The 20,137-nt window shown below is 37.1% G+C and overlaps 1 long non-coding RNA gene across 1 annotated transcript in view; it reads right to left on the bottom strand.

Moving 5' to 3' along the window:
• Positions 1-1,489: 1,489 nt before the first annotated feature.
• Positions 1,490-20,137, bottom strand: part of LOC147576867 (uncharacterized) — a 65,599-nt gene continuing 46,951 nt past the window's right edge. The window contains exon 2 of the long non-coding RNA XR_015240570.1: positions 1,490-1,771. This is a non-coding gene — a long non-coding RNA (uncharacterized LOC147576867). The remainder of the gene's footprint in view (positions 1,772-20,137) is intronic.

Below are 20,137 nucleotides of genomic sequence, written 5' to 3'. Positions count from 1 at the left end.
CTGGCTGAAGTCGGACGCTTAACCGACTGCGCCACCCAGGCGCCCCTATATATACCTTTTAAAAGCATGACTCTTTGGTTGACCGCTCTTTGTCTCTACCACAGTTCATTTCTTTGGCCACCAAGTATACATGTATACCTTTTCCTGCCACACATAGAATATATAATTCACAGAGGGGACCAACCCAAAATCAAACCCAAATTTCTTCATCCTGTTCAAAGTCCAGCACCGCTCAGTCAGGTACATATATGACTTATGTTATCAACCAAAGTACATTATCTGCCTCCTAAATAGCTCCTAATATAAAAACACGGACTAGGGCTAATAAAATGAAATAAAATTTTCCTTTTTTAGAGGAAGGAATAGGAGACACAGAGCAGTCACCAAACCATAGCAGTGATGAATTCCTTCAGGGCAGACATTTTAGAAGTAGAGGACTTTTTTTAAAATTTAATATCATACTACTTATAATTTGATGTCAGAGTAAAAAATCTGGGTATTTTGACATTTGAAATGTGACTATAACCAGGAAACCAATAGATTCCCAGACCACAATGAGGAATACTCCATTAGGAAAAGTCACTTTTTAAATTTATTTTAAACACCACACCCCAGGGGCGCCTGGGTGGCTCAGTCGGTTAGGCGTCCGACTTAGGCTCAGGTTATGATCTTGCTCGAGCCCCATGTTGGGCTCTGTGCTGACAGCTCGGTGCCTGGAGCCTGTTTCTGATTCTGTGTCTCCCTCTCTCTCTGACCCTCCCCCATTCATGCTCTGTCTCTCTCTGTCTCAAAATTAAATAAACGTTAAAAAAAAAACAAAAACAAAAACACCGCACCCACACATATGCAGACATACACAGAAACACCTTGACAACATTGAAAAATCACGATGTAGTGCACCTAACCACGTCAATGGTTATTGGTACAAATTCTAAATCAGTCACTAAAATGATAATAATAAAAAGTATGATGGAAAGGAATGGGCAATTTATAATGACACCAGGATTCTAAATATGGTTTTACATGCTAATCTTTGCTCTTTGCCCTGCTAGGTTCTTTCACAGGGGTGACTGGAAACCCTCTTGTTAGTTTTGTAACAGACGTTTCATTCAGAAGGATTTGTACCATAGGTATTTCTAGTTCTGTGACACTGAATTGGATAAGAAACTCTAGAAATGCAAATATATTTTTATATCATTTCCAAGCTTTCCCTGAAATTGGTGCAGATATTTGATTATCTGCCCTAACAGAAGGGAATAGGGATGCAGAGAGATCCCAAAGTCATTTATGTTTGGCTTTCGAGTATAATGATAACTTCTCAATCCCCCTCTTTTTTATGTGGTTGTATTTAACATAATATTAAAATGAGTTTGTGTTCCCAGGAACACCTACTGATTGGGTGTCAAGAAAAAAAAGTAGTTCAGTATTAAAATTTTGTGATAGATAACCTACAATGTAGAAAAGGTATCACATGATAATCAAGAATTGATTAAAGCAAAACGGATTTTTATTTGGAGGAAAAATGCTTGTGCTCCTTCTTCGGAAGCTGGGTTCGTGATTTGACTCAGTAGATTCATTCGCATAGGGAAATTCAGGGCCATCTCAGCATATACGTGTCACACAGCGTGCCCTAAATCTTCCCATTTCTTGTTCGTTTGCTCAGGCAAGTTGAGAATTTTGAGTTTGCTTCTTAAAGGAGAAAGCAAAACGGCAGCCGTCCTACCAAAGTACTTGTAGGTCAGGGCTCTGATCTTCCTGGTTTTGATGGGCTCTGCTTGAATCATGTCAGAAAGTAGAGACAAAGAGGTAAAATCAGAAATACTTGGGGCATTGGCTCATTGAAGAGTGAATTGTATCTATGCAAGCCTACTTGCAAGTTCCACACCACCATTTCCCTTGAAGGGGAGAGCCTGCATTGGGTTTTTCCAAGGTGTCTGATGTTTTGGGATAGAAGTTATGTCCCTTTCTACTGAGAGTTCTCCATCAATGCAAGGAAAATGGGATGGCTGAAGACATTTACCTAAGATATATTTGAATGTCTTGACTATCTACAATTAGGAATGTCTGTTTCTTTCCCTAAGATGGGTGCCCTATAATATGACTTTTTATTCTGGTCTAGGCAAATCATACTGAGTCCCTCCCCCCCGTGCCAACCAATATTAGTTCCTAGTGACGAATCCAAATTAGAAGGCAAAGTTGAAGTTGGCCTCGGAGACCAGTTTCTCCTGTTTCCTGTTTGTATTTACATTTCCATTCTTGAAGTTTTTCCTGCCACATAGAGAACTGCACATAGCATTGCATACTCTATATAGATAAAAAAAAGTAAAAAAAAAAAAGTGTGAAAAAAAGAAGTAAAATGTGAGTAGTCATGTGTGGCTATTGGTCAACTTAATACTAAGTTAATAAGTCTTGCCAGTGTGTATTTTATCTTCATAGTGGGAGAAATGTCTCTGGCTGAGTTTCTAGTATTGGAAACCTCATTCAGAAGCATGGATTACCTGACTTTTTTTCTTAGAGTATCACCACCCATATTTATTTTCAGCATTAATTCAAGAACAACTAACGCTGAAAATGCTGAAAAGTCAAAACCAGGAAAATGTAACCAAATGGGAAAGTATGCAAATGCAAAAGCAAATGAATTATTCACACACTCTGCAGGTTTCCTTTTTTCTTAAAAAAAAAATTCTAAGGAATGAAAGTTGTTAAACATTGGAACAGATTATAGAGGTGGCTGTGGAATCTCTTCAGGAGGCCAGTAGGCATTGATGAATTCTCACTGACCTCACAAATTTGCAATGTAATTCAGGTAGGTGTCTAGAATAGAAAGATTTTCCAGTCTCTGAGGCTATTTACTTGTTAAATTTGATAAGGTATTGACCACTTGACATAAATTTTATTCACTTTGTATACATATATTTATATAAACGTGTGTGTGTGTGTGTGTGCATGTGTGTGTGTGCATGCGTGTGCCCATGTGCGTGTATGTAAACAGGGTGCTCCTATAGAGGCCCAAAGTCTGGGCTTAAATCCAATAATCTGGAGTTAGAGACAGTGGGATAGTTTGTGCAAGGTGATCAAGAGCAGAAAGAGCCAGAAAAGGAGCTTGGGTGACATCTGTGAGTGAGCACTGGGCCAATGATACATGAGCAGAGCAGGTTAGACATTTTAGAGTCCCCGGGAAAAATGTAGAATTCTTTTTAAGTATCACACTGCAAAACTTTATCTGAACACAAGCCATTCTTTTACAAGTTAGGCTTTCAAAGTTTCTATTCATTGCCCTGCTGGGGAAATGTAGGGGGAAATAAAACACATGTGTCAAAGATCTAGGTGGAATGGTGAGTATTTTTAGCAGTGGATGGGAGACAAGAAATAGGTGAAAATAAGTCCATCAGAGGGAAGGGAACGCATATGAGTCAAGAAAATAGGAGAAAGGACAAACGGGAAGTAAAAAGCATTGTTGGGAGTCCCATAGCTGAAACTACATTGACATGGCCTCCATCAGTAATGAGCCTTGGGGGACAGCTCTAAAGAATATGAATTGCTCCAGAGAAGGAGGGAAGGTAAACCAAAGCTGAAAATGAGCTAACCAGTGAAAGATTAAAAATAACTAATATTTAACATGCTTTAGAGTTTATAAATGCTCTAAAATATGTTCTCTCTTTGGAAATGTTCAATTCTTGTGCCATGTTGGTAAACCAATATCTTTATACCTACTTAAAGGTTTAAGTGATTTTCCCAAGGTCATATAGTCAAAGATGGCAGGTTGAGATTCAAGCTCAAGTCCTCAGGTAATAATTCTCATATTCTTTTCTAACATATGTGTGTAAATGTACATATGATGAATACATTGAAAGTTGAAATTCAGAGTATTTCAACTGGAATATTATCTGCAACCATGCCAACAGATGCTGCTAAATACAAAGAAAGGTCAATATCATTAAGATTTTTTTTTAAGTTGTCCAGGTAAGTTATGTAAAGTAAAGAAAGAAAGAAACCCCATGCCCAGATGATAACCACTTTAGCTGATTTATTTAGCCTATAAACAAACACATTGAACCCCAGGCATCCAAATCTGGGACATCATATCTCTGGAGAAAGCATGACCTTGAAGTAAGATTTAACAAGTTCGAAGGGAAAGGGCAATGCTTTTTCCTAAATGACCACACATAGAAACAGAAACTCTCTACCTTGGCCATAGCCTGACCCCTTCTGGCAAGCAGGTCCAACCAGGAGAGCGTAAGAGACCATCCCTCAAGTAGACTCTACATATGTAGGATGTCTTATGTGGTGTTAAAAAACAATGCATGGAAGTCTGCTCTGTATGAATGTTAAACTCAGAGTTGAGAAAATGTTACATCTTTTTAAAAAAAATGTATTTATTTTGGGGAGAGTACAAGGAGGGGAGGGGCAGAGAGAGGGTGACAGAGGATCTGATGTCGGCTCTGGGTTGACAGGCTGACAGCAGTGAGCCCAATGTGGGGCTAGATGTGGGGCTCAAACACATGAACCACGAGATCACGATCTGAGCCAAAGTCGGACACTCAACCAACTGAGCCACCCAGGTGGCCTGAGAAAATGTTACATCTTAAAGTTTGGATCAATCAATCTTTGGGCTTTCCAGTCTTTAATATATTGTAACATTTATATTTTACTGGGCCCATTAGCTATCAGTTTTAATCCCAAAGATGGGTTTTAACACAGTACATATAGAAATATTTATGTGTATAAATATATTCTAATATACCAGATATACCATACTCTATTCTAGAAGTTCTTAATCATTTTAATAGACTATTACTACCCTTTATTTATTAACTCATATGTTTCATTATAAACACAATTAAAAATCTTGTTCTTCTCTGATACACCATTTAATGAGTCCAAGTATCTAATTCCTGAGGGGGGAAAAAATAGAGTTTCCATGATTAAACGCAGATTTCAGAGAAATAAGTAGATTCTATCAAACGTTTGTCTCGATCAGACATAGAAGTGCTATAATAATAACAAATTTCATACACAACATTATGTTCAATAAGAGGGCTTACCATTATTCTGTAGAAATGCTGAGGCTAATTTTTAAAAGATTAGGTAAATAAATGACCGAAAGTACAAAGAATTATTAATACTCACATATCACCTGACAGTCTCATCAATTAAAAAGTAATAAATAAGATGGAGGCACCTAGGTGGCTCAGTCTGTTAAGTTTCCAACTTCAGCTCAGGTCACGACGTCTCAGTTCATGAGTTCGAGCCCCACCTCGGGCTCTGTCCTGACAGCTTGGAGCCTGGAACCTGCTTCAGATCCTGTGTCTCCCTCTCTTTCTGCCCCTCTCCCACTCACACTCTGTCTCTCTGTCTCCCTCAAAAATAAAAATTAAAAAAAAATGTTTTAAGTAACAAATATGATGGTTTCCAATATGACCGTTGAATATATACTAGTTTATAAACCGGAGTGATCATATGAAACTATGTTCATCTGATCCCTGAAGAAACATTCTGGATTACTGTGAATAAATGTAAAACAATTCCACTTGTTTCTCAATTGATGTGTCATGGCATGTTTGTGATACATGAGCTTTTCATAGGTTAATTACTAAATGAATTCTTATTATTGTTTTTATTGTCTTTACTGTTTATTTTGTATCTAAGTAAACACATGGGCATAGTTGTTTTGTTTGTTTGTTTGTTTGTTTGTTTGTTTGTTTGTTTTTAAATCAGGGTTGTCTGGGTGGCTGAGTCAGCTAAGCATTGGACTCTTGATCTCAGCTCAGGTCTTGATCTTAGTGTCATGAGTTCAAGCCCAAGTTGGGCTCCCAGCCCAGTGTGAATTAAAAGAAAAAAAACCCAAAAGATGCTAAAAGTTTATCGCAATAATAGCAACAACAGTACCAACAATCCTCTGTCCTTATCACTCCTCACCAATTTCTTGTGTCCTACAGAAAACTAATTTCAACTTAATATTTGTACTTACTATGTTTATACTGCAATCATTTTATTCATCAAATTTTGACATTATCAATAAACTGTCTATTGTGCTGGTTCTATTAAATCTTCCTTCCATTTCCCCAATCATGAAAACATAATACTGTTTCAACTTTTGGTTAATTACATATTGATTATATTAGTTTTCATGACCATGGAAATGTTATTTACAATGGAGTGGTGTTGAACATTACTGTTAACATAAATCCCTTTCTCATACAACAACTTTCTCTCCCCCATTCCCCAAGAAGTTAACATTTGGTTTTTTACCTTCATTTCTCTGTGACTCTCTTGTCAAACTTTTTCTTCCCCACTAAAATCTTCGTAAAATATCAATTAATACAATTTTCCATTTAGCGAAATCTGTTAGTTCATTTACTATTCTTTATTTCTCTGGAAATACTCCCCTGGAATCCTGCCATCTGCTGCTTCCATCTTGGTTTCTCTGAAGATCTGCAGTAGAGGTTTTTATTTCCAGGGCTTGTCTCTATGATCAACCTTGAGAATTTCTTTCAATATCTTTCTATGTTAGATTCCCTGTTTCACCCTTCTTTTCCCCAGGTTCGGTGGAGCCCAGAGACAGAGTTCAAAGAAGAAAACATGTTGAGGCTGGTGTAACAGAAAATGGTTTTATTCTGTCTTTCAATTAGACTTAGTTTGGCTGGGTATAGAATTCAAGGCTGAGCACACTTTTCCTCAACATTTTGCCAATACTCTTCCATCACCATCTATCCTCCAGTGGGCAAGCGTAATAGTCTTCTTGCTCCTCTCTCATTGTGTATTTTGAATTTTCCCCAAAGGGGTTCTCTTTTCTCCCCTTTCATTTTTCTTTTCACTTGTTCTCTTTTGATTTGTAATAATATTCTTCAGTTCAAGGAATTTTTATATTGCCTTGTTTGATAATTTCCTCCCATGATTTTCTTTCTCTCTTTGTTATTGTTGTTGTTGTTGTTTATGAGATGGAGAGTAAGTGGAAACTCCTTTTAAGTTGTATGTAACAACTTCTGAATTAGTCCTGTAGTTTTCTTATTTTTATCTTTCATTTTACATTTAAACAATTCTTCCTTGGAGATTTTCTGTACTTATCAAATGCTTTTAATGATATTTTTTTTTCAACGTTTATTTATTTTTGGGACAGAGAGAGACAGAATATGAATGGGAGAGGGGCAGAGAGAGAGGGAGACACAGAATCGGAAACAGGCTCCAGGCTCTGAGCCATCAGCCCAGAGCCTGACGCGGGGCTCGAACTCACGGACCGCGAGATCGTGACCTGGCTGAAGTCGGACGCTTAACCGACTGCGCCACCCAGGCGCCCCCAATGATATTTTTATTTAAATAAATTTTTTATGTTAGAGTGTTTTTAGACTTACAGAAACAAAGCAAACATGGTATGGAAAACTCTCAAATGCCCACATGCAATTTCCTTTACTGTTAACATAGTATATTAATATGGTACATTTATTACAGATGACCAATATTGATATGTTATTATTAAATAAGCCCCATATTTTGTTCATGTTTATGAAACTGATGTGTTGCCTACTGTGCTAGGAAGGGCGCCTGGGTGGCTCAGTCAGTTAAGCATCCAACTCTTGATTTTACCTTAGGTCATTATCCCAGTGTTCATGATTTTCAGTCCTGCATCAGGCTCTGTGATGACAGCCCAGAGCTTAGGAGTCTCTCTCTGCCCCTCCCAGGCTTGCTCATTCTCTCTCTCTCTGAAAATAAAATGAATAAAAACTTTTAAAAAACAAAAGACAGGCACTTATTCATAATTAGTTTCTTCCCTAGCATGGTTTTTGTATTCCAGAATTTCATCCGGGCTACCATATTATATTTAATGATCAGATACTTTTTAGGCTTTTCTAGGCTATGAGTTTCTCAGATTTTCTTTGTTTTAGATGACCTTGACAGTATTGGTGATGACCTTGATGAGTACCAATCAGGTGTTTTGTAGAATGTTCCTCAATTTGGCTTTGTCTATTGTTTTATCTCACAGTTAAACTGAAGCTATAGATTTTTGAGAAGAGGATTATGGAGGTGAAATACACATAATTTCCTAGTTGTATGTAATTACTATGACTGCTTCCTGATGATCTTAACCCAGATCACCTGGCCAAGGAAGTTTACCAGATTTTCCTGCTATTAAGTTTCCTTTTTTTTCCCTTTTCCATATTGTGCTCTTAGCAAGCAAGTCTCTAGGCAAAATCTACACTCAAAAGGTGGGAATTACGTTTTACCTCTTTGAGAAAGTAGTATCTGTATACATAGTTTGGAATTCTGTGTGAGAGATTTGTTTCTTCTCCCCCCCTTAGTTAAGTGTTCATTTATTTATATCAGTATGGACAGATGGACATTTATTTTATACTTGAGTTGTGATCTAATAGCATGCTATTTATTGTGTCACTCAAATTATTCCAACTTGGGAAAGGGGGAGATCTCTCAGTTGGCCTTGTTTCCTTTGAGATACCTATCATTGTGCTTTTTGTTTTTGTGGTTCTTGTTTGTTTATTTTAGCACTTCTTTACTTTCTGGCACTATAGGATACTTCAGGTTCATCTTGGATATTGCTTCCCTTGCCATAGAATCTTCAGATTCTCCAAGAAGTCCATATTCTTTTATTGGAGAATAGCATTAGAATACAGGACCTAGGCACTGGGTGTATCCATTGCTATGGGGGATCATGGCTTCTAGATCGTCTTGGTGGGCAGAGCTAGGAACTATATGTCTGTATACTGACTGTCTATATACACATATTTATAATTATTTCTACATTTAGACATCATGTCCATTTTAGGCTAAACATAAAATAATACTGATAACTCTCTTATTCAGTACCACATGGTTCATTGTAGACTCCTCCTCTCCTTGTCTATCTGTAAATTCTTCCTCCAGCATTAAGAACCCAGGCTTTCACCATCTGCCATTCATTTATTTATTGTTCAATTCCTGTATAGATTTACAGCAGTATAAGAACTGTTAATCCACATCTTTGTGAGAAATAACTGTGTCAGCTAGAATACAATGCTAATGTGTAGTTTGTTTGTTTTTTTAACTCATCTCCCTACGCACCTCCCTTCTAGTAGCCATCTGTGTGTTGTCTATAGTTCAGAGTTGGTTTTTTGTATTTGTCTCTTTTTTTCTTTGTTCATTTGCTTTGTTTCTTAAATTCCTCATATGAATGAAATCATATGGTATTTGTCTTACTCTGACTTATTTCACTAAGCACCAAACTCTCTAGATCCATCCATGTTGTTGCGAATGGCAACATTCATTCTTTTTTATTGCTGAGTAATATTCCCGTGTGTGTGTGTGTGTGTGTGTGTGTGTGTGTGTGTACCACACCTTCTTTGTCCATTACCTATGGATGGATACAGGTTGCGTCCATAATGTGTCTGTTGTAAATAATTCTGCAGTAAACATAGGGGTACATGTATCCCTTGGAATTACTGTTTTTGTGTTTTATGGGTAAATACCCAGTAGTGCAATTAGTGGATCATAGGTCAGTTCTATTTTTAGAACACGGCAACTCCATGCTGTCTCCCACAGTGGCTGTGCCAGTTTGCGTTTCCAGTAACAGTGCAAGAGGGTTCCTATTTTTCACATTCTCACCAATACTTTGTGTTTCTGGTGTTTTAGATTTCAGCTGCTCTGATAGGTGTGAGGTGGTATCTCTTGTGGTTTTGATCTGTATTTCCCTGATAATGAGTGATGTCTCTGAGCCATCTATCCATCTGTCTTCTTTGGAGAAATGTCTGTTCAGGTCTTCTGCCCATTTATAATTGGATTCCGGTTTTTGTTTTGTTTTTGCTGTTGAGTTGTAGAAGTTGTTCATATATTTTTCAGATATGTCATTTGCAAATATCTTCTCCTATTCAGTGGGCTGTCTTTTAGCTTTGTTAGTTGTTTCCTTTACTGTGAAGAAGATTTTTATTCTGATGTAGTCCCAATAGTTTATTTTTGCTTTTGTTTCCCTTGCCTCAGGAGGCATATCTAGAAAGATATCGTTATGGCCAATGTCAGAGAAATTGCTGGCTATGTTCTCTTCTGGTATTTTTATAGTGCTAGGTCTCACATTTATGTTTTTTTCCATTTCGAGTTTATGTTTGTGTCTGGTGCAAGGAAGTGGTGTAGTTTCATTCTTTTGCATGTTGCTGTCCAGTTTTCCCAGCACCAGTTGTTACAGGGACTGACTCCTACTGTATATTCTTTCCTCATTTGTCAAAGACTAATGGGCCAAATAATTGTGGGTTTACTTCTGGGTTTCTATTCTGTTCTATTGATCTCAGTGTCTGTTTTTGTGCCAGTACCATATTGTTTTCATTACAACACCTTTGTAATAAAACTTGACGTCTGGAATTGTGTAGTTCTTTTTGTCTTCAGTCTTACAGCTTCCAGTGATTTCCATGGTTACTTAGGTTAGCAGCTCTTTTTGCCCATCCCTTTGTGGGGTTCTGTCATACATTTGTAATACAATTAGATACTTTTGTCACAGTGTGTATCACACCCTGGACCATACATCCTCTTAGATTTTTTTAATTTTGCATGTGTAGGAGTACCTGAGTGGCTCATTTGGTTAAGCATCTGACTCTTGATGTAGGCTCGGGTCACGATTCCAAGGTCCTGGGATAGAGCCCTGAATCAGTTTCTGCACTGACAGTGTGGAACCGGCTTGGGATTCTCTCCCTCTCCTTTTCTCTGTGTCCCTAACCTGCTTGTGTGCATGCACACTCTCTCTCAAAATAAATAAATAAACTCTTTAAAAGAGTCTCTTTCGGGGCGCCTGGGTGGCTCAGTCTGTTGAGCGTCCGACTTCGGCTCAGGTCATGATCTCATAGTTCATGAGTTGGAGCCCCGCATCGGACTCTGTGCTCAGATCCTGGAGCCTGCCTCGGATTCTGTGTCTCCCTCTCTCTCTGCCCTTAACCCACTCGCATTCTGTCTCTGTCTCTCTCAAAAATAAATAAACATTAAAAAATAAGTCTCTTTCTTGGTTTGCTTCTCTTCCCCCCCCATAGAGTTTTTTTTTTATTTTAACTATTGTATTGAGTGTGTTGTAGATCTCGTTATTTTTACTTATTTTTCAATTTTAACAATGTAACATTTTTTAAACTTTGCCAATGTCTATAATTGAGGATTACATACATAAAATTAAGTGCGCAAATCTTAAGCCACCTGCAAAGGTAACCCTTATTCTGATCCATATCACCATGGATTATTTGGCTTGCCCTGGACCTACATAAATAGAATCATGCAGTTTGAAGTCTTTTATATTTCACGTCTTTCTTTTTTTCTTCTTAACGTTTATTCATTTTGGAGAGACAGAGACAGAGTGTGAGTGGGGTGGGGCAGAGAGAGAGGGAGGTTCCAGGCTCTGAGCTGTCAGCACAGAGCCCAGTGTGGAACTGGAACCCACAAACTGTGAAATCATGACCTGCGCCGAGTCAGACACTTAAGTGACTGAGTCACCCGGGCACCACTATATCTCACTTCTGTCACTCAGTATTTAATGTTTCTGAGACTTATGTAGTCATTGTCTCTCCAGTAGTTTTTTGATTTTTTGGGTTTTTTTTGTACTTGGGATAGTATTCTATCTCACAGATATCCATTCTATTATTTATAGGCACTTGGGCTGTTCCCACTTCGGCAGTGCCATCAGTAATTTCACTATGCACGATATGCGTATGTCATTGAATCAACATATGTATGCATTTCTGCTTGGCATAAACCTATAAGCTGAATTGCTGGTTAATAGGATACATTTATGTTCAGATTCAGTAAATACTATCAAACAATTCCGAAGTCATTGAACTTGTTTACCTTTTCATTAGTTGTCAGAATGTCAGTCGGTGCACATTCTCATCAATTGGTATGGCCAAAATGTGTGTTTGTTCTCAGTATTAGCCATTTGAGGTCCATGAATTTGTATGTGTTTACTTAACTGTGACCTTAATTTGCTTTTGGCCAATATCTAATGAAATCAAACACCTTTTCCAATGTTTACTGGCGGTATGGTTGTTTCTTTTGTGAACGGATGTTCAAGATTTTGCCCAGTTGGTTGGATATTCTATAGTTTTCTTATTGATTCTTAAGCATTCCGTCTCTATATATTCTGCATATAATCCCTTGATGGATACATGAATTCCAAATGCCTTCCATTAATAGCTTATGTTCAGGCTCTTTTTCTGGTGATTTTTGATGAATAAAAGTTCCTAACCATAATCGAGTCTATTATATCTATTATTTCTTAAAGAGCTAATGCTTTTTGAGGTCTTATTTAAGAAATCTGCTTACTCATAATCATGAAGATAATAGCTATTTTTTTTTTTTTTTTAGAAACTTTGCATTATTATCTTTCCTATTTAGGTCTATATAGTATCTGAAATTTACTTTTGTGTGATATCAGAGAGGAGCAAGTTTGTACTTCTTTTTATATGGAAATAAAATTAATCCAAAATTTTTCATTAACTAGATTATATTTTCTCACATTTTTTGGCATTTTGCCATAAATCTGCTTGACATATGTAAGAGTCTATTCTTAATCTTCCTTTCCATTGGATTATTTGTTTAGACTTGTGCCTATACTATAGCTTTATTAAGAAATATCTTGATATCTGTTAATACAAGTATTTCAACTTAGTTCTTTCTCTTTAAGAATTTATGTATTAATTCCATATATTGCTGATACAAATTTTGGAAAAATTTTACCGCTTTCCTTTTAAAAAAAAGAGAACAGGGCGCCTAGGTGGCGCAGTCGGTTAAGCGTCCCACTTCAGCCAGGTCACGATCTCGTGGTCCGTGAGTTCGAGCCTCGCGTCAGGCTCTGGGCTGATGGCTCAGAGCCTGGAGCCTGTTTCCGATTCTGTGTCTCCCTCTCTCTCTGCCCCTCCCCCGTTCATGCTCTGTCTCTCTCTGTCCCAAAAATAAATAAACATTGAAAAAAAAAATTAAAAAAAAAAAAAAGAGAACAAACTGGCTTCTGGGGATTTCAATTGAAACATCTTTGGATATATAGATCAATTTGGGAAGAATTGACATCTTTTACAATATTGTTTCTTCCAATCTATAAGCACTTTATTCCAGCATTCACTTAGGTCATCTTTAATTTCTTTCTGCAATGTTTTTAGTTTTATGTATACATTTGTTCAATAATTTTCCTTACATTTATTACTAAGTGTTTGATGTTTCTTTCATGCCTTTATAAGTAGTATAGCTTCTGTTTTATGTTCCAATTGATTTTTGCTGATATGAATAAAGAATACAGTTGATACTTTACATTTTGACCTTGTATCTCATTACCTTGTTTAGTTCACATTTTAATTCCAAAGCTATATGTAAATTATTTTTGATTGTCCAGTACATAATCATGTTATGTACCCATAATGAGAGTTATTCCTCTTTTCTAATACACTTTTTATTTATTTTTGTGACGTATACTGTCTAGAACCATTGCTGCAATGAAGAATAGAATTGGGGATTGAATCCTTCTTGTAGTCTCAGAAGAAAGTATATTTTTAATAAATTTCAAGTTTAGTATTTGTTGTAGGGTTTTTAAAATTCTCTCTATCATATTAAGAAATACCTCTCCCTATTAAGAATGCAAAGAATGTATTTTTTTCAGTATCACTAATTGATGTTGAATTCTATTAAATATTTTCTTAGCATTTATTAAGATGGCCACGTGGTTTTCTTCAGTATTTTATTAATGTGGTGAATTACACTGATTTTCTAATATTGAAACGATTTGGCTTCTCTGGAATAAAGTATGCTTGGAAGTGATGTTTTAGGTCTGAATTTGATTTAGTATTCTGTTTAGAATTTTTTAACTATACTCATAAGAGAAATTGCCTCTCAATTTTTCCTTTTAAAAATATTTCTGTCACTTGGCGTCCTTTAAAGTGTTTTGATATCCTTTAAAGTGACTTTTAAAAATTGTGTTGGGAAATGTTTTCAATCTATTCTCCGGAAGACTTTATAAAAGGTGGGTTTTATTTCCTACAATAAAATATGAAAGTGTTTACTAGTGAAGTCATCTGGGCCTGAAACTGTTCTTGTAGGAAAGTATTTAATTAGGGATCAATTTCAATAATGCATGTAGGAATATTCTAGTTTTCTAATTCTTATGTCAGTTTTGGCAAGTTGTTCTTTATAAGGAATTTACTCATTTCTTTTACATTTTCAAATTTATTGGCATAAATATGTTCATATTATCTTCTTACTTTGTGATGTCTGCAGGTCAGTAGTGATCCTGCTATAGGTTTTATTTCTTTTCTTTAATCAATCTCACTAAGAGTTTTATTATTTTTATTAGTCTTTTCAAAGAATCAACTTTCAACTTTCTTGATGTTTTTTATCTATATGATTTTTTCATTTAATAGATTTTTTTGCTTTTTATTATTTCCTTTCGTCCATTTTATTTTGTTCTCTTATTTCCACTTTCTTTACATGATGCCCACCTTATTTTTACAGGTTTTCTATTTTATGACATAGATATTTAAGGCTGTAAATTTTTCTTTAAGTACAGCTTTAGTTGAATTCGAAAGTCATGCTATATTTAATTTTCATTATAACTCAGTTCAAACTACATTCTAATTTTTATTATGATATGGAAATGCATTACTTAATTTTCAAGCATTTGGGGATTTTTTGATGAACTTTTTGCTAATGATTCCTAGCTTCATTCCACTGTGACATGATGCTTTGTATGATATCAATCCTTTGAAATTTTTTCAGACATGCTTTATGGCTCGATCTGTGGTCTACTTTGGGACACATTCTGTATGCGTTTAAAAAATATTGATTCTTCAGTTGATGGTTGCAGTGTGCTATGTATATCAATTAGGGTAATTTTGTTAATCATGAGTGCAAATCTCATTTATGCTTACTGATTTTTTTAATGTTTGTTTTTGAGAGAGAGAGAAAGAGAGAGACAGAGCACGAGTGGGGGAGGGGTAGAGAGAGAGGGAGGCACAGAATCTGAAGCAGGATCCAGGCTCTGAGCTGTCAGCACAGAGCCCTATGCAGGGCTGGAACTCTTGAGCTGTTAGATCATGACCTGAGCCAAAGTCCGATGCCCAACTGACTGAGCCACTCAGGCGCCCCATATGCTTGCTGATTTTTATATCTGCTTTTTACTAGGTAGCAAGAGAAAGGACTTAAAAATCTCCCAACTATGATTTTTGATTTGTTTATTTTCTCTTTCTGTTCAGTCTCTCTTGCTTTATACATTTTCAGGCTGCATTCTTAGACACACACAAGTTTGGAATTGTTATATTTTAATGTAGAGTGAACCCTTTATGGTTATGAAATGCCTTTCTCTTTAGTAATACTTCTTTCCTTACAGACTAATTTTCAGATATTAGATTAGTTATACTTGCGTTTTCTGTTTTTCTGGGAGTTTTTTTGTTCTCATTAGTGATTGCACAGAACATTTTTTCCATCCTTTTATCTACAATCTTTTTGTGTTTTTATCTTTAAAGTGTGTCATTTGTAAAAATAACAGATTGTATTTTGTTATGTTGCTCAATGTGATCATCTTTATATGTTAAAATATTATAGTATTTAGTCCATGACATTAAATTATTCCTAATACCTACACTGTTTTATACCTACAGTGGCATTATTTGTTTTGTATTTGTCTAATTTGTTTTCTGGCCTTTTTTCTCTATCATTGCATGATTTTAGAATTTTCAAGTAAGTTGTGTTATTCTGCTCACCTCATTTTATTAACTTTTTTCTGATATTTATTACTCCAAAGATTACAATCTTTATCTTTAATGTATTAGGATCTGTCTAGTATTTATTTTTTACTGCTTATATTGCAAATAATATGAAACACTTTATTTCCCAGTATCATGTCCCACAATTAATTTTGTTTTAAGTTTGTTTATTTATTTTGAGAGAGACAGAGAGTGTGAGCAGAGAAGGGGCAGAGAGAGAGAGGGAGAGAGAGAGAATTCCAAGCACGGGGATTCGATTTCGCAAACCATGAAATCGTGACCGGAGCTGAAATCAAGAGTTGGGCGCTTAACCAACTGAGCCACCCAGATGCCCCAATTAAGTAATTTTTATTAAAGTGTAGTAGACATACCGTGTTGGGTTAGTTTCTTGTGTACAACATAGTGATTTGGTAATTCTATACATTGCACGATGCTCACCAGGGGTTTTATGCTTTGTTTTTGTGTGTTTTAATTCTTACATATGTTAAACCTCACAGAATATTTTTTGTTATGGTTTTAAAGGGTTGATAGCCATTTAGTCTTACCCAGATATCCACCACTTTTTCCTCTTCGTTCATCCTATCCATCCAAGATAATTTTTCTTCTACATGAAAACCCCCCTTGTGGAATTTATTTCTCTGTAGATATGCAAGTGATGAAATCTCTAAGTTTTTAATGTTCTAGAAGGCCATTATTTTGCCTTTATTTCTGAGGTTTGTTTTCACTGGGTACAGAATTCCAAGTTGAGAATTGTATTTTTGGTAATATTTTCGGTATTTATAACATCATGATGTTGTTCCCTGATTTCCATTATATCTATTTAAAAGGAGCTGTTGTTCTTACGCTTTGAAGGTACTTTGTCCTTTTCTTTTGGCTCTTTTAAGTTTCTGTTTTAATTCAACCTGGTTAGCATGCAGTGTAATGTTAGTTTCAGGGGTGCAGTGTAGTGATTCAACACTTCCATACATCAGCCGGTGCTCATCATGACAGGTGCACTCCTTAATCCCCACCACCTATTTCAGCCATCCCTCCACCCACCTCCCCTCTGGCAACCATCAGTCTGTTCTCTATAATTAAGAGTCTCTTTATTGATTTGTCTCTTTCTTTCCCTTTGCTCGTTTGTTTTTTTTCTTAAATTTCGCCATATGAGTGAAATCATACGGTAATTTGTCTGTCTCTGGTGACTTATTTCACTTAGCATAATAGTATCAAGCTCCATTCCCAACCATATCATGACAAATGGCAAGATTTCTTCTTTTTTATTGCTGAATAGTATTTCAGTGTGTGTGTGTGTGTGTGTGTGTGTGTGTGTGTGTGTGTGTATCTACAGTGGCTGCACTAGTTTGCATTCCCACCAACAGTGCAAAAGCGTTCATTTTCCTCCATATCCTCCCACCACCTGTTGTTTCTTGTGTTGTTGATTTTAGCCAGTCTGACAGGTGTGAGGTGATATCTCCCTGTAGTTTTGATTTGCATTTCCCTGATGGTAAGGGGTGATGAACATCTTTTTATGTGTCTGTTGGCCATCTGTATGTCTTTTTTGGAGAAATGACTTCATATCTTCTGCCCATTTTTAGTTGGATTATTTATTTTTTGGGTATTGAATTTCATAAGTTCTTCATATATGTTGGAGGATAACCCTTCATTGGATATGTCATTTACAAGTATCTTCTCCTGTTCCTTCCGTTGCCTTTTAGTTTTGTGGATTGCTTCCTTCACTGTGCAGAAGACTGCATTTTGATGTAGTCCTAATAGTGTTATTTTGCTTTTGTTTCACTTGCCTCAGGAGCCATATCTAGGAAAAAGTTGCTATGGCTGATGTCAAAGAGGTGAATGCCTGTGTTCTCCTCTAGGATTTTTATGGTTTCAGGTCTCACATTTAGGTCTTTAATTCGTTTTGAATTTATTTTTGTGTATGGTTTAACATACTGGCTCAGTTTCTTTCTTTTGCATGATGCTGTCCAGTTTTCCCAGCACGATTTGTTGAAGAGAATGGATTTTTCCTATTGGATATTCTGTTGTGCTTTGTCCAAGATTAATTGACCATATAGTTGTGGGTTTATTTCCGGCTTATCTATTCTGTTCTGTTGATCTATGTGTTTATTTTTGTGCCAGTACCGTACTATTTTGATGGCTGCACCTTTGTAATATAACTTGTAGTTGGAATTGTGATGCCTGTGGCCTTGATTTTCTTTGTCAAGATTGCTTTGGCTACTTGGAGGCTTTTGTGGTTCCATACAAATTTTAGGATTGTTTGTTCTAGTTCTGTGGAAAATGCTATTGGCATTTTGATAGGGATTTCATTAAAAGTGTAGATTGCTTTGGGTAGTATAGACATTTCCACAACAATTGTTCTTCCAATTCATGAGCATGGAATGACTTCCTGTTTCTTTGTGGGGTCTTCAGTTTCTTTCATCAGTGTTTCCTAGTTCCCATAGGACGGGTCTTTTACCTCTCTGGTTAGGTTGATTTTTAGGTAACTTACTGTTTGGTGCAATTGTAAATGAGGTTGGTTCCTCAATTTCTATTTCTGCTGCTTCATTATTGGTATATAGAAAGGCAAGAGATTTCTGTACATAGATTTAGTTTAAAAACAAGGTTTTTAATGTTTGTTCATTTGAGAGAGAGGGAGAGAGAGAGAGAGGAAATGCGAGTCGGGGAGGGGTAGAGAGAGGAAGACAGAATCAGCAGCAGGCTCAGCACTGTCTGTGCATAGCCTGACGTGGGGCTTAAGCCCATGAACCATGAGATCAAGACCTGAGCCAAAGTCAGACTCAACAGACTGAGCCACCCAGGCACTTCTCTGTACATTGATTTTGTATCCTGCGACTTTACTGAATTTATCTATGTGCTTTAGTAGTTTCTTTTAAGGTTTTAATGTCATCTGCAAATAGTAAAACTTTTACTTCTTCCTTACCAACCTGAGTGCCTTTGATTTCTTTTTGTTGTCTGGTTGCTGAGGCTAGGATTTCCAGTAATATGCTGAATAAAAGTGGTGACAGTGGGTACTCTTATCTTGTTACGGACCTTAGGGGAAAAGCTCTCAGTTTTTCCGCATTGAGTGGGCCAGTTCTCAGGAGAACTCCTGCGCAGGGCTCACTGCCAGCAGGTCAGGTAGCAAGTGTCTGTACAGCCCCTTCTTCTACAGCGCAGGTGGCGCTGTGTTGATGCTGGGGGACAGGGAGGAAAATGGTGCCTGTCAGTCCCCTAGTTTTCTGAGAAGTCCACCAGCACAGCAACAGGCTCCAAAATCACTTTGAAAATAAGTCTGCCTGGGGCGCCTGGGTGGCTCAGTCGTTTAAATGTCAGACTTCAGCTCAGGTCATGATCTCACGATCCGTGAGTTCAAACCCCGCGTCGGGCTCTGTGCTGACAGCTCGGAGCCTGGAGCCCGTTTCAGATTCTGTGTCTCCCTCTCTCTGCCCCTCCCCTGTTCATGCTCTGTCTCTCTCTGTCTCAAAAATAAACAAACGTTAAAAAAAAATTAAAGAAAAGAAAAGAAAAAAAGAAAAGAAAAGAAAAGAAAAGAAAAGAAAAGAAAAGAAAAGAAAAGAAAAGAAAAGAAAAGAAAAGAAAAGAAAAGAAGTCTTCCCTGTGTGAGCTCCCTGGTGCTTGGGCCTGTTTCTCTGCCCTGTCCCCGCACTCAGCTCCCTCCCTCTGGGGCAGCCTCCCTCTGCCTTTCTGACCTTCCTAACCTTTCAGAGGCAGCTTCTTCTCTATATTTAGCTGTGGGGTCCCTTCTGCCAATCTTCAGATTGCTGTCCGGTTTGTTAAGGTGGGTTTGAATGATACCTAGTTGTCAACATGGGACGGGGTGAGCTCTGGGCCCTCCTACTTTTCCATCTTCCCAAGCTTCCCCTCTGGGTTTGTTTGTTTGTTTGTTTGTTTGTTTTTAACCAGTTTTTCTTTTTTCTTTGGTTCTCAAAACTTTTTTTTTTTTTTTTTTTAATTTTCTTTTCAACGTTTATTTATTTTTGGGACAGATAGAGACAGAGCATGAACGGGCGAGGGGCAGAGAGAGAGGGAGACACAGAATTGGAAACAGGCTCCAGGCTCTGAGCCATCAGCCCAGAGCCCGACGCGGGGCTCGAACTCACGGACCGCGAGATCGTGACCTGGCTGAAGTCGGATGCTTAACCGACTGCGCCACCCAGGCGCCCCATCAAAACTTTTACCATAATATGCCTACATGGGGTATTCTTTGTACTTCTACCTCTGAGGTTCCGTAGATCTTCTTGAATCTGTTGGTTGATCTTTTACAAATCAGATTTTAAAAAAAAAAGTTTAGATCAGAATCTATTAAAATATTGCCTCCTCTCCTTTTACTGTCTGCTTTCAATCTGATACTCAGAATTGCATGTGCTAGACTTTTTCATTGTATCTCATTTGGTTCTTTTGCTGTTTTCTGTACTTTTTATTTTTCACTCTTTTTCTAT

This window comes from Puma concolor, chromosome D1 (genome assembly GCF_028749965.1).
Source record: "Puma concolor isolate L17-30 chromosome D1, mPumCon1.1.hap2, whole genome shotgun sequence".
Classification (NCBI taxonomy): domain Eukaryota; kingdom Metazoa; phylum Chordata; class Mammalia; order Carnivora; family Felidae; genus Puma; species Puma concolor.
Note: the sequence above shows the minus strand (reverse complement) of the source record. Positions and strands in the feature narration are given on the sequence as shown.